Source organism: Lemur catta, chromosome 13 (assembly GCF_020740605.2).
Source record: "Lemur catta isolate mLemCat1 chromosome 13, mLemCat1.pri, whole genome shotgun sequence".
NCBI lineage: Eukaryota > Metazoa > Chordata > Mammalia > Primates > Lemuridae > Lemur > Lemur catta.
In genome coordinates, this window is record NC_059140.1 from 73,905,982 (window position 1) to 73,920,387 (window position 14,406).

A 14,406-nucleotide genomic window follows, 5' to 3' on the forward strand; every position below is an offset into this window, starting at 1 on the left:
TGCAGTGCCTTTCTGTTTGTGCACATGCAGTGCCTTTCATTTGTGCATTCGCAGTGCCTTTCGTTTGTGCATGCCGTGGACTAACATGCTTGAGTGCCTGGTGCTTAGTAGGAGTTTAACTGTTTCCTCATTTTACAAACATTCAAAGGTTTGTTCACTGGTGCCACGGAACTTCTGTATTACACTGCACCCCCAAACGAAGAATTTGGCCAGTCTGGAACATTCCTAAGCATTTTTGAGGCCTCTCCATATTGACCAGCCCCAAGTAATCTGTAGGCAGATGGATATCTGCAAAACTCACTCAGGCAGGGCGATGTACCAACGCACTAGCATGCATTAGGCACTGTTATGGGCGTGTATTTTGAACAGTAGAAATACCACATTAAATGGAACAACATTTAAAAATAGCAAAAGGAATTATTTTTAATACGATATTCAAGTGGGAATGATGAAATGCCATTTATCTAGTGTCTGCTTATCACTATTTCTGATTTTCCCCTCAGTCATCTTGCAAGAATGAAAAAACAAGAGCTTAAAGATGGCACAACAAGTCAGGAATGCATGACTGGCTTTAAGGGAAAAAAAATTCATTTGAAAGTTAGAGAAAGGGAAGCAGAACCCAAAGTGGCTGAAGCAAGTTGTGATGGCGGTGGCACGGCAGGGGCCACGACGAGCCCCCTGAGCTGCATCTCTCAGCCTTGGCGTGACTGTAGCCCATGAGACAGGCTTTCTATACACAGCCCAAGGAGCTGCAGACACATGCAAGTGGCTGATCTGTGCATGTGCACGATTGACACATAAACACAGACTTACATAAACATGGAACCGGTATAAAAGTTTCATGAAATAACACTTAGCCTTACCAAGTGTAAGGCACTCATGTTTTCTATTCTGTTCTGTTCTACTCAACTCTATTTCTATGTCATTAAAAATGATGATGCCCCCACTAGTTTTCCATAATCCACCACGTAGAAAACAGTGCGCAGCAGCATCTAAGTTTTTACTTATTTGATAAATTCTAGATGCTAAGTGTTAGATTATCTCTCATTCTCTGGAAGAAAGGTTTTATACATTAAAGTCTTTTATATACAGTCACCCCTTGCTGTCCATAAGGAATTTGTTTTAGGACCCTCTCAGATACCAAAATCTATGGAAGATCGAGTCCCTGATATAAAATGGGGTGGTATTTGCATATAACTTACACACATCTTCCCATGTACTTTAAATCATCTCTAGATTACCTAATACAATGGAAATGCTATGTAAATCATTGTTATACTGTATTGTTCAGGGAATACTGACAAGAAAAAAATCTGTACATGTTCAGTACAGATGAAACTAACTTTTTTTAAAAAAATAATTTTCAATTGGTGGTCAGTTGAATCAACAGATGTAGAACTTGTGGATCTGGAGTTCCAACTGTATATGAAAAAATTTAAAAATATTTTTCTGCAAATATGTGCTTACAAATAATTTATACCAATAATAAATAATATTCTAAATGAAAAGAGATGACTAAAAATAAAAAGTTAATGTACTGGAAAGAAACCTGTGGGACTCAATGACTATAGGATTTCCCCCTCCTTTTACAGACAAAGAGATAGTGGTTTATGTGACTGTACGTGTGGGTTGACACAAAGCCTGGGCTTAGACCCTGTAGAATAGCAGGGGAGCTCCAGTCCCTTCTCTGTGCTCACATTTGGAGCTTACTGTGCCTAGGTGGAATCTTTCTCCCATATAGCCAGTCGCACCCACTAGTTTACTTGGAAGAAGAGACTTTTTGAGTTAAGTGATCTGAACCCCAGTCCCTTCCCTTTTAAGGTTATTCACATACCTTGCCCAAGGCTAGATGGAAGAGGTGCCTGAGAGAGGAATCCCCCTGAGGGTAGAAGGAGATGGGGCCAGTAGAACTGCCTCTGCACCCAGGCCTTGGCTCTCAAGAGGGTATTGGTCTAGGTCCATGAAGTAGCTTATTCTACAATCTGTTCCAAGGCAGATAGTGGTAGGTAGCAGGATGATGCTCTCAGAATGTGTGAGTAAAATGAGATAGCCATGCCACTGGAACCCCTGAGACAGATTGCAGCACTCGGGAGGCACATTTGCTCTTGCCCCTTGAGGAACCACTGCAGGACCTGGTCTGGTGGCAGTGCCAGTGAGTTGGCATTGACTATCAACAGTGGCCCTATTGGGCCGCTTCTCTTTAGTCTTCTTGAATTTCAGCAAGTGGCAAGACCATGCCTCTGTCTTCAGCCGTGGCAGTAATGGAGCACCAGGCCCAGCAGGGTTGAGTGGTTCTGCCAGAACTTCATCCTCATGGGTGTGCTAGTGCCTTCAACTCCCTTAGGACATGGTGTCAAAAGCAAGAACTTTATCACTCAAGGGGCCTGGCTGCAGGGACTTCTTTATCACCAGCATTTTCTAGCAAATATAAACCAGAGGGAACCATATCATTTTCCTTTTGGGGGGGAGCAGTATGTGGCTCTGTGTACCAAGGTGCAGGGACAATATTACAGATTTGCTAGAATCTTTGCTGTGCTGATGGAGGGAGGCAAGGGTGCTGCCAGCAGTATCTGAGCAGCTGTGGATTTTGCTACATATGGGCAGCCTGGACATCAAGACTGCCCTCAGGACAGGCACGAGCACCTTTGTGATGTACTGAAATCATCAGGGATGGGCGCTGGTGGTGGTGCGATCACTGGACATCCTGCTTAGGGTTGTGCTTTGAGGAGCAGGGCTGACGTTGCTTGCCCCAGTGAACCTGGACACTCTAGTTTCTTTTCTTCCTTTTTTTCCACACTGATTTATTTATTGATAAATGTTTATGCATAATTATGAACAAAACACTGTGCCACTACAGCTTAGACCCAGTGATTATGAAATGGTTAAAGATAAAAACAGAAAAATCTTGAGCAATACATCGGGAAAGATGCTTAAGGGTGGAACGTGGGAGTTATTATAGAGCTGGGTTCATCCTCAAAAGAGCTCTTTTCTTCCAAAAACTAGATCAAGATATGAACTTCAACCCTTTCTCATTTGTCAGAGCCCAAGAAGCAGGATTACAGGAAAACAGCCTTATAAGTGGTGGAGAAAGGGAGGTGAGACAGAAACAGAGAGAGAGAAAAAGAGAAGGAGTGGGCATTTCTGGTGTAATAAACAGCAACAGCAGGCATCTCGCAGAATGTTTTGACATCCATGTGGTGTATAAATTTATGTAATACAAGAACTTCAAAGTCAGTTAATGACAACTAGATCCTTTAAAATTCGAATCTGAAGCAGTGTGAGATGGAAGCAACTCTGCAGCCTGCCATAAAGCATCCAAGGAAGCCTCAACTCTGCCACAAAACAATGAGACCCACAGAAAAGGATCAGAAAATTTGAAACATAAACAAGGAGAGATCTAAGCAGATGGGATAGTAGTGAGTGCTAGGACAGCAAGGGATGGGGCATTAAGGAAGAGACAGTGTATGGTGAACTACGATACATGATTTGCCTATTGTTACTAGGGAAACCATGATTCAGTCTCTCTTGTCTAGATCTTTAGGAAATCTGAGCTAAAGAACTCCTACAGGTAGCTGTATAGACTCCCAAATTCTTATCAAGGAGTAGGTACTTAAACAGGGCAAATCTGATCAGAAACACCCTTGATTGTTCATGTCTGAGGGGGCTCTACAATACATACAATGCCATGGAGAATACATCAAGGAATAAGAAACTGACTCTGTCTATGCCCCCACCAGAATAGGAAAAGTGAACCCTTTATATAGATGACAATAATAAGATGTTAAAATAAGCAAGCCCAATAAAAGAATCACAGATAAAGCACTGTGAGAATTTGGAAGAAGAATAAATGATTTCTCGCTGGAGGTGGAAGCAAGAAGAATTTTGAGGCCAGAGGTTTCAGGGCCAAAAAAGGACAGTTCAAAGGCTAAAAACCTGGGCTGTGGAGTAAGACAGCTTGGATCCGAGTCTTGCCTCCTCTGTTTCCTGGCTTTGTGATCCCAGGCAATGCATTAAACTTCTCTGAACTTTAGTTTCTGCAATCGGTAAATGCAGATTGGAACAATGCATCAAGGGTAATATGTGCTGGTCTCCCAATAGAATGCAGAACCTTGCATGGTAAACATGCTCAGTTAATGTCAGCTGCCATTAATGTGATTACCGAGAGGGAGGAGGGCTTTGTTGAGCCTGGTCTCAAAGGCTAAGGATGATTTTGGTTTGTGGGATGGGGGCAGGGCTGTGACAGGCAAATCTATGACAAAGCCATGGTAGGAAAGGGTGGGTGATGTCGCTCTCCTCATCTCTCCCCTCCACCCCCTGGCCCTGTTCAAGCAAATGCGATGCTATGGCTGGAATGAGAAATCTGAGTGTCCTTACATGACCCCGTGGCAGCTTGCTCCTCCCGCACCCTATGGCAGCTTGCTCCTCCCGCACATGTGAGTGAGGGTGAGGGGGTGAGGATTGAAGAGAAAAGGCTTAACGTATTCCACTCTTTGTGCACACAGGCATGCAAGTCTTTAGAGACATTCCTACTGGGTCTGTGCAGCTCAGTCAACCAAGTCCCGTAACGCAAAACATAACAACACATGCTCTGTGCTTCCTGCTTTATCTCTGGGCTCAAGTAGGAAACAAGTGTTCGTTTGCATTGCGTTCCCTTTAAACTTGCACGTTCCAACTCTATTATGTTGGGATCTGATCAGGCAGGGCTCACTCTCTCCCTCCCAAAAACTGCAGGCTTAGTACAAGTGAGTTTAGAAAGTGAGAGTCTCTTACATTTCAGAATCATGAGCCTTTCAGTTAAGTTACGGTTTCAAATGAGTGGGGGGTTCAACAAGGCAACTGCTATGACGGCTGCGAACCTGAAGAGACCCTGGCTGTGAGGTGGGGACCATGTCGTGTGAATTCAGCCTGCACAGGTGTGTTATCTGTTTCTGAATGACATGTGCGATGTCTAATTAAGATGTGGAATATATAGTTCCTTTCTTTTTCTCCACTTTTCCCTCACAACATAGGTTGATAATAATCAAAGCAAGTGGGAGGATTTTATGGAGACCTTGAAAACTTTTGGTTCAAGTCTATTCCATCCATATTTACTGGGTGTGCATTATGTGTACTTACGTCAACGCACAGAGCTCTGCTAAGGAGACAAAAGGGCCCATGACAGTCTCTGACCTTTCGTGCTTTAGAAACTATTTGCAGAGACAAGACAATTTAAACACATAAAATAATTATTAAAGCCCACTGATAAAGAGTTCAGACTCTGGAGCCAAACAGTAACTGTGTGACGTTGCACAAACCACTTAATCTTTCTGTGCCTCAGTTTCTCGATCTATAGAAAGATAAGGTTGTTTTACCTCATAAGGTTGTCATAAGGAAGAACTGAGGCAGCATGCAGGGCACTTAGAACAGAGCCTGGCATACAGTATTGGTTATTAATCATGGCTGTTCCGTTACCAAGAGGATTCAGTGTTAACACCTCAGCCATTCTGCAGCCTCATCTCCCGTTCTCCCCCAACAGATACTGAGGCGTCGGTCACATCAGACCACCGCAGCTGCTTTCCTTTCCTTCCCTTGAAGCAACAGGGCTTTAGAGGCTGGCAGCCCTGGTTTCACATCACAGTTCCACCCCTGGATAACATATTAACATACCTAGAACTTAGCACACAAAATGTTTGTCTGTCTCCCCAAGCTGTGAGCCCCTCTAAGGCAGAGACTTGTGTGTCATTCAGTTTTGTGCCCCAGAGTGGCTGGCACATGAAATTTGCTCAGTAAATGTCCGTTGAATGAATGAATGCACAAAGGGTATTGCTAGCAGAAGGAACATCGTAGAGATGTGAAAGCTCAGGGGTGTGAGGGGACAGTCCGGTTGACGTGCATAAGGGAGTTTGAGGACTAGCCTGAGAAGCTAGGGGAGGCGTAAGCTATTGAGAATCACGGATGCTGGGCTGGGTTTAGGATTCAAACTGAGCACACTGGAGAGTCAGAGAAGGCTTTCAAGCAGGCCAAATGTAATGAGGACCTGGTCCAAACTACTGGGCAGATTGCAGGAGGGGAAAGGCAAGGTCAAGTCTGGGGAACACTGAGGAGAAAGATGGTAGAATTTGGTAATTTGATGGAGATGGGGACATAAATGGAGTCACTAACTATGAAATAAATGATGGTATTGGGAGAAAGTTTATGGAGTAAGATGAAGAGTTTTCTTCACAAAAAATCTGTTTTGTGAGCAACTTGGTTCATTGAAAACTTCATTTTATTTATAAAAATAGTATATATCTATTCTAAAAAATTTGGAAGGGACACAAAAGTGTAAAGAAAAATGAAATTACTTGTAATCTGGCCATCTAGAAAGAACTGTTTCTAACACATTGCTGATTTTTATGCAATCTTTTTTCAGTGCATACACATATATTTAACACTGGTATTCTATTGTTACACATTTACACAAAGGCACAAAATACAACTGTGCACAATTTATATTGAACACATTTTAATAAATATTACCATTTTAACAAATATTCTTCAAACTCCTAATTTTTAATGTCATCATTAATGTCACCGTCGATGAACCATAATTTATATAAACAATTCCATATTGTTGTTCCTTTGGGTGATCTTCAATTTTTTTACTATTATAAATAATTCTGCTTGAACATCCTTATATATAAATCTTTGCAGGCATTTCTAATTATTTTCCAAGGACAGATTTCTATAAGTGCAATTACTTATGCTTTTACACATTACTTTTACACATTTGAAGCTGGTAGCACTGTTACTACATAACTTTCCAAAAGGCTGTATCACCTTATACTCCTCCCAGCAGTTTATGAAATAATTGGGCCAATATTGAGGGTTGTTTTATTTTTAAAAAGCCAATTTAGTAAGTAGAAACTGTTTTCATCTTATTTTAGTTTGAATTTCTTTAAATACTAAAAAGAATGACTTTTTCACATTTATTAGCCACTTACATTTATTCTTTATGAAGAAAAATCATGTCACGAATCATGTCCCTTGTCCATTATTTTATTAAGATGATAGTGTTTTTTAAATTGATTTGAAAGGTTTATTTATATATTAACCCTTTGTCTATCGTATTTGTTGCAAATATTTTCCTAATTTGTGTTTACATTTTATATTTTTAAGACGTAGAAATTGTATGCAGTTACATTTAACAATGTAGTTTTTCTTTTGCAGTTTTTTCATTGCTTTTATGCCTTAACGACTTTTCCCCAAACTAAGATATGCTTATCATATATGTTTTCTTTTTGATTTTTACGATTTTGTTTTCTACATTCAATTCTTTTAATCACCCTTGAATTTATTTGATATGACTTAGGGCTCTCAAACAATGGGAAGAAACTATCTGTAAGTAGCAACTTGCAAAGCATTGAGCTGTGTTCATTTTTAAAACATGAGAGTGGATAAACTGGTCTGGCCATCTATGATTTAGAACTAGTATAGAATCTTGTTTGCTTTCTTGATGTCAAGATAATGTCCTCTTCAACAATAAGACTTAATACAACATGTGACAGAAACTGAGTCTTGCTTTCCCAACAAAGCAAATCTCTGGAGAATAGAAATATTAAATGCTTGTACCTTCATCTCTGTTGAAATCTGGTTACTGTGAGCAACAGATATTCACATAGTTACCGAGCCTGGAAAGGTCACTGAAGATGTTGTGCTTGGAGGTGGGGGGGCCACCTTTGGACACTAGATATCCAATTGCACATGGGATTCTCTTCCCACCTCACTTTACTCTGAGAGGAAGTGAAGAAGAATTTGACCCCGAGGGCATTTCAGCACACACAGAAGATGATAAAAATAAAATCATCACCATCAAAAAGATAACAAAAAAGTGAAACAAACTTGCTCAGTGACTTAGGCAAACTTTTATGTTCCATCAATCATTTTAATTGAACTGGGGAATGATTTTGCTGGGGCATCAGTTCAGTAAGCCCTTGCACATTTGCTACATTACCCTACATCACCAGATTTTCTTTTAATCTCTTAATCCCCAGCATATAATAAATTTGGCCCAGCTTAATCTAGGTCACATATTTTTCTCACACATATTTCATTTTGTCATTTTAACCTTACTGGTCCATTGGTTCCGGAAGACAGGACTGGACACGCATGCCAACTGAGGTGCTAAGGTACCAGGTGACCTACCAAGATCTGGGTCTACGGGTTCCCAGCTCTAGGTCTTCCTTTACTATTGTGCTACCTCAAAAAATGGTACAAATAGCCTGGGATAGTTTTAAAAGCTCCAGACTACAACACTGTAGTCTTGGATAAGTCATTTAACCTTTTCGGTTTTTAAAAAATATTATTTGTTTTTAATTATGGTAAAACATACATATCATAAAATTACCATTTTACCTATTTTTAAGCATACAGTTCAGTGGCATTAAGTACATTTACATTGTTGTGCAACTATCACCACCATCCCTCCACAGAACTCTTTTCATCTTGCAAAATTGAAACTCTGTGACCATGAAGCAATAACTCTCCATTCCCTCTCCCCTCAGCCCCTGGCAACCACCATTCTACTTCCTGTTTCTATGAATTTGACCACTCTAGGGACCTATTATAGGTAGAATTATATAGTATTTGCCTTTTCACTACTGGCTTATTTCACTTAGTATCATGTTTTTAAGATTCATCCATGTTGTGCCATATGTCACAATTTTCTTCCTTTAAGGCTAAGTAATATTCCACTGTATGTATATAGCACATTTCGTTTATGCGTTTAGCCATCAATGGACATTTGCGTTGCTTCCACCTTTTGGTTATTGTGAATAACGCTTCTATAAACATGGGTGTACAACTACCTCTTCATGTCCCTGCTTTCAATTCTTTTGGGCATATACCCAGAAGTGGAATTGCTGGATCATTTGATAGTTCAATTTTTAATTTTTTTGAGGAACTGCCACACTGTTTTCCATAGCATCTGTACCATTTTACATTCCCACCAGCACTGCACAAGTGTTCCAATCTCTCCACAGCCTTGCCAACATGTCCTCTTGGGGTTTAGGCTATTTGTTTACCTATTCATTCATTCAGATGCTGGGAATGCAGTGGAGAACAAGATAGGTTCTGCCTGCCCTGGAGAAGCCTGCATCTGACATGGAATAGGGGCACTGAACAAATAGCTACGGAGGGATGGATGTGGAAAAAAGGGGCATGCAGTGAGCTAGAGCAATGGAGTGCTTTACCCAGAGCATTTCCAGCTGCAGGTTCTGTAGACACATAAAGGGGGCAAGGGCAGCCACTGAGTAGATTCTAGTGTGGAACACATCCCATAAATTTAAAAATATGTTCAAACACATGTGCATTTGTGAAAAAAGGGATCCTTTCTTCACTAAACCCTAATACAGCTTGTTGGATGAGTCAGAGATCCTTATATGGTTTAAAAATTGAAATGATGGGAACCGAGACCACAAACTGGCAACCTGAATGCCAGCCCGGTATGATATTTTGAAAGTTTTGAATTAGTTGCCAACATTAAATATCAAGAAATTTCCTATAGAACTCTGGATTTCTGGCTTCAGAAAATCTAGCAGCACTAGGGCTAAGGCGGAACTGGCCAAGCTGAGAGCAGCTCTGCTCATATAGAAAGTCGCAGCTTGCTATAGGCCCAGGTGGCCTCTTTCAGTCGTTTTTCTCATCTCTTTGGCCCTGCAAGTCTTTGCTGTAGAGCTGTGCAGCCCACTATGTCAGCCACCAGCCACATGTGGCCAACACAAGAAACGTGGCTGTCTGAATTGAGATGCACTGTATGTATAAAATACCAGATTTCAAAGGCTTAGAAATTTTATTTAATCCCATTAACATTTTTTATATTGATTATATGTTAAAATGATAATATTTTACATATACTGGGTTAAAGAAAATGTATTATTAAAACGAATTCACCTGTTTCTTTTTACTTGTTTTAATGTGTCTACTGGAAATTTTAAAATTACATATATGGCTCTCATTATATTTCTATTGGGTAGTGCTGCTTTAGGGCTTCTTCTAGCATAGAATATCTGGAATTTTCTCCCCATAAGAAATTAGCATTTGAATTATGTCATTAATTTCTTCTTATAATGCATAACCATATACCCCATTTATTAAGCAAGGAAACAATCCCAAGCGGAAAGTTGATCATTTATATAAATTGCAGGTCACATAAAAAGCTTACATCGCAGGTCTTATATCATTTTAAAACACATTTATTGCTCTCCAGCGGATATACTAAAATGACATACTTAAAGATTGCTCTGAAACTTTACTACTACTGCAGATTTAATTCCTATTTTCAGTTAACAAGTAACCTAAGGTACTTGGTAAGTTACAATGTAAGTTTTTCATATTTGCTTATGTCACTTAATGCACTTTAAAACAAAATCTAATCCATTCATGTAAATCCTCTTCACAATTCTTTTTGCTAAAGGCTTAATGACTGCCAGCATAATTAGCATTTCATAGTGGCCATGAGTCTATGATTTTATTGTATAAATTACTTTTTAAAAGTCTTCTAACTTAATTAAATAAGTGAATCACTATTAATTTCCAGCATGTTTTGGACAAAGTGCTCTAAGCCAAGAACAAGGGAATCATTCTAATTGGTCTTTTGTGTGTGTGCATGTGGCAAAGACAACCACCTAAATTACTACTATTTTCATAGCAAATGAGATGTATTAAAATTGAGATTCTAATTTTAGATGTGTAGAAGTCATAGATGTGTAAGCTGAATGTGCAATCTGGTAATTGCACAAATTGTCACTCTTTTTTATCAGTGTAACTATTAGAGAAATTCCTGGGGGTGGCATCCAATTTCATTGGAACACTATAGATGTTCATTCACCTTTCTTCCTCTCCTTCTTTCGTTCTCTCTCTTTTCTCTCTTCTTCCCTTTCTTCTTTTATTCTACCCACCCCAAAACCTCCAAATTTCTTCCAATTTGACCTATTTTTATAAAGAATATTTTCTATGATGGTCCAAATAGCCTGATGCCATGGGTTCTAGGTCCATAAATTATTTCTACAAAAGATCACTGTATATAGGACTGACATTCAAGCAGTAGATAAAATATGAAATTTTCAATGGGCACATCAATGCCTCACTCCACTATGTGTGAAGCTCTCTTTGGAGTTGTTTCCATTTTGGTCACGGGACACAAAAGGACATGCTTTATGAAACAGGTAAGAGGACAGATTAAATGAGGGCCAGCTCTATTAGCAGAAATTTCACATAGTGAAAGAGAAAACACAACCCATCAGCTTATTATAGGCTTGGGGAAGCCTTTATTATTGTAAAACTCCATCATCTTCCAAGATAAAAATGGTATGGTATGATATACACTGCTAACAAATCCCTAGACATCTTTTAAAATATTTCAACTCTTCATTTCTTTAGCTAATTTTTTCCTAAAATATACAAGGCTGTCCAGAAAGTATCTAGCCATCATTAATATAATGAGAACGCATTACATGGCTGGATACTTTCCAGACAGCTCTCTTATATGCTCAAGTCTCGTTATGTCAATGAAGCTTCTGTTTCTGCTTAATTGCCTGCCTAATTCCATTCACCGCCATTTCACAGGGGCACTTAGAATTCAGGGTCTCTCATAGATTAAAGAGAGGCTTTAAAGAAGTCACAATTAACATAACAGGAGTGATGAAACAGCAAGATTGTCTGCACATGGCAGGAACTGTGCTGAGCCTTCCTGTGCATTACAATAAGAACAATGTTTATGTTTCACTAAATAGGTGAGAAATATTTTAGACACCTCTAAGAACCTAAAAGCTCACTAAATTCAGAGCCCAGAAGGTAGCATTATATTCTTTTTTGAACTTAACCATCACAAGAGTCAGTTATTTTCTGAAATATGAAGCTGGCAGAACAAACACAAGAAAAACTTTGCTCTTAGTTTTTAAAATAATCTATATTCACAGCTGCTTCCTCCTACCTGACACTCATAAAAGATTCTAAGAATTTCTACCTAAAAGTCTATTTGGTTTTCACTTGTGCCAGCATCGGCTCAGCATGTGAGAACATTTCCAGGATTTAGGTTCAGTAGGAGCCTGTGCTGACAATACTATCAGGAAGTGGCTACTATTAAGTCTTGACTTTATTAATCCTGACCTATGGCAAATACTGATTCTAAGTAGTAAGACATTCCATGAACACACAAAATTAAGTACAGTAAAATAGCACTAATTAGACTAGCAGGAGATACGCACGAGTCTGGAAGAGTATAAATTACCAGGATATGAATATTTAAAATGCATATACAGAGTTTCTGCAAGTCTATGAAAGTGCTAGCATCTTGAGAGAACTGCTCTAGTGCCCAGATAAGAATGATCGGTAAACAGGGTAGTAAGCATATTGCTTGCTAACAATAATGCTTAGCGTAGTGAGCCCATAGTGTTGCTCAGGAAACATCTGTTGAATAAAGGAATGAAAATTCCTAAGCAACTTAGAAAGAGGCTGGGTACTCAAAAAAGCACAGTACCCAAGTTCACATCCTCAGTCCACTTCCTCAGATACATGACCTTTGTTAGTCACTTAAACCATGAGCCTCAGATTTCTTATTACTAAAATAAAGATAATATCATCTACCTCAGAGGCTACTTGTGATCATTAAATTATATAACATACATGTGGCGCCTAGCACTTAGAGGCACTCATTATATTGCTTTTTACTGTCCATGCTATTTATTTCTTTTATTTTAAATATAGAAATTGGAGACTATACCAAGATCTCACTTAAATAATCAACTCCAAATTGTGCATGAATTAATGAGATTTCACAATTATATCAATCACTTAATATTAATTATATCAATCACTTAATATTAATATTTTGTCCTCTAATATATTTATAGTTATGTTTAAAGGCAATATTTAGAAATAACTCACTGCATCCAGACCATGTACCTTTATTCTCCTACCATTATGTATACTGTATTTTTTTTGTATACCATATTTTTAATTAAGAAGAAAATCTAGATTATCTTAGTGAGCAGGTACAGATTCCGAAATAGCCATTATAATAACATAGATAAACCCTGAAACATGAATAGTGAAGTCTCAGAGCTTATGTTCCCACCTAGGCAAAGGGTTTTTCCTCATGAAATAAACTTCATTTCCTTGATGATCTGAAAATTCAGATTTAGTTCTGAACACATCAAATTTGAGCCATAGGCTCCTACAGAAATTACGTTTCGAAGTTAGAAATGTTAGAAATGCTAACAAAGTTGGAAATGTTAATTTCAGGATAGCTATTTGGTCCTGGAGTTCTATGATGCCTATCCCTGACATAGCCTGAGGCTAACAGTTAAGTTCAAATGAAAAAAAAAAATCACTGGAAAAGCTTTCCATGTCCTTTATTTATTTTAAAGAAAACTGATAAAGAAGAAGCAAAACTATGTTTTAATAAATAAGCTCAGGCATTATCTACCGAGAATTGGCTCTCATCCATATGCTATTGAGCCTAGAGGTATTTATAACTATTTACAACTTCAGCGTTATGCAGGAATGTATTTGAAAAGCAGAGAAACAACTTGAGAATGATTTCCAGCCATCTGAGATATATACACGTACATACATATACACGTATACACACATCCATCCATAGAACTCACACACACAGCCATGCTCTTGCTCTATTCTCTATATTTTTTGAAAAGACTAGCTAGCTATCTACTTATGATATATAATGTATATATCTCAGGTAGTCACAGAGATGAATATATTTAAATATTGTGCATACACACGATTAGGTCTTGTCATAGGCCAAGCATCAAGTTTCAGGGTTAGCTATCACGACATCAGGATCACAGATTCCTCTTCCACTCTGGTCCACACCGAGGGTAACTCGAGTGCTCTTTATCTGACTTAGCTTTAAGTTTCCACTACATCTCAGTTCCATTTGTTATTCAATCTGCAGTCAATTAAACTACACTTAAACTAAAGGTATGGGTATATTTGGAAATATGTCCAGTCATCCCTCAATCATGGTCATGATTTGACACATTATACTTTAAACACTGTCTTAGCCATATGCAGACTTTATTTAGCATAGATAGAGACTTTGATGTAAACAAGTTATCAAACTGAATTTAGATCCCCCTTATAATATCTTATGTCAAACAATTGTTAAAATGAGTTTAAGACATTTACCAAAAAAAGCTCAAAATAAATGGCCAGTGTCATACAAAAATGTATCTCAGATGTTCCAGTATTAATTATAATAGCTGCACAACTTAGCCTTTTCAACGTAGGGTATATGTGACATTTGTTGACATTTCACTTGAAGCCCAGATTTGTGTTTAATCCTTTGAATAGCAGATCAAGAGCTATGCCCTTGATTAAGTAATGACTGAAAACTATTTAAAAATAGTCAGGGTTGATTTCTAAAAT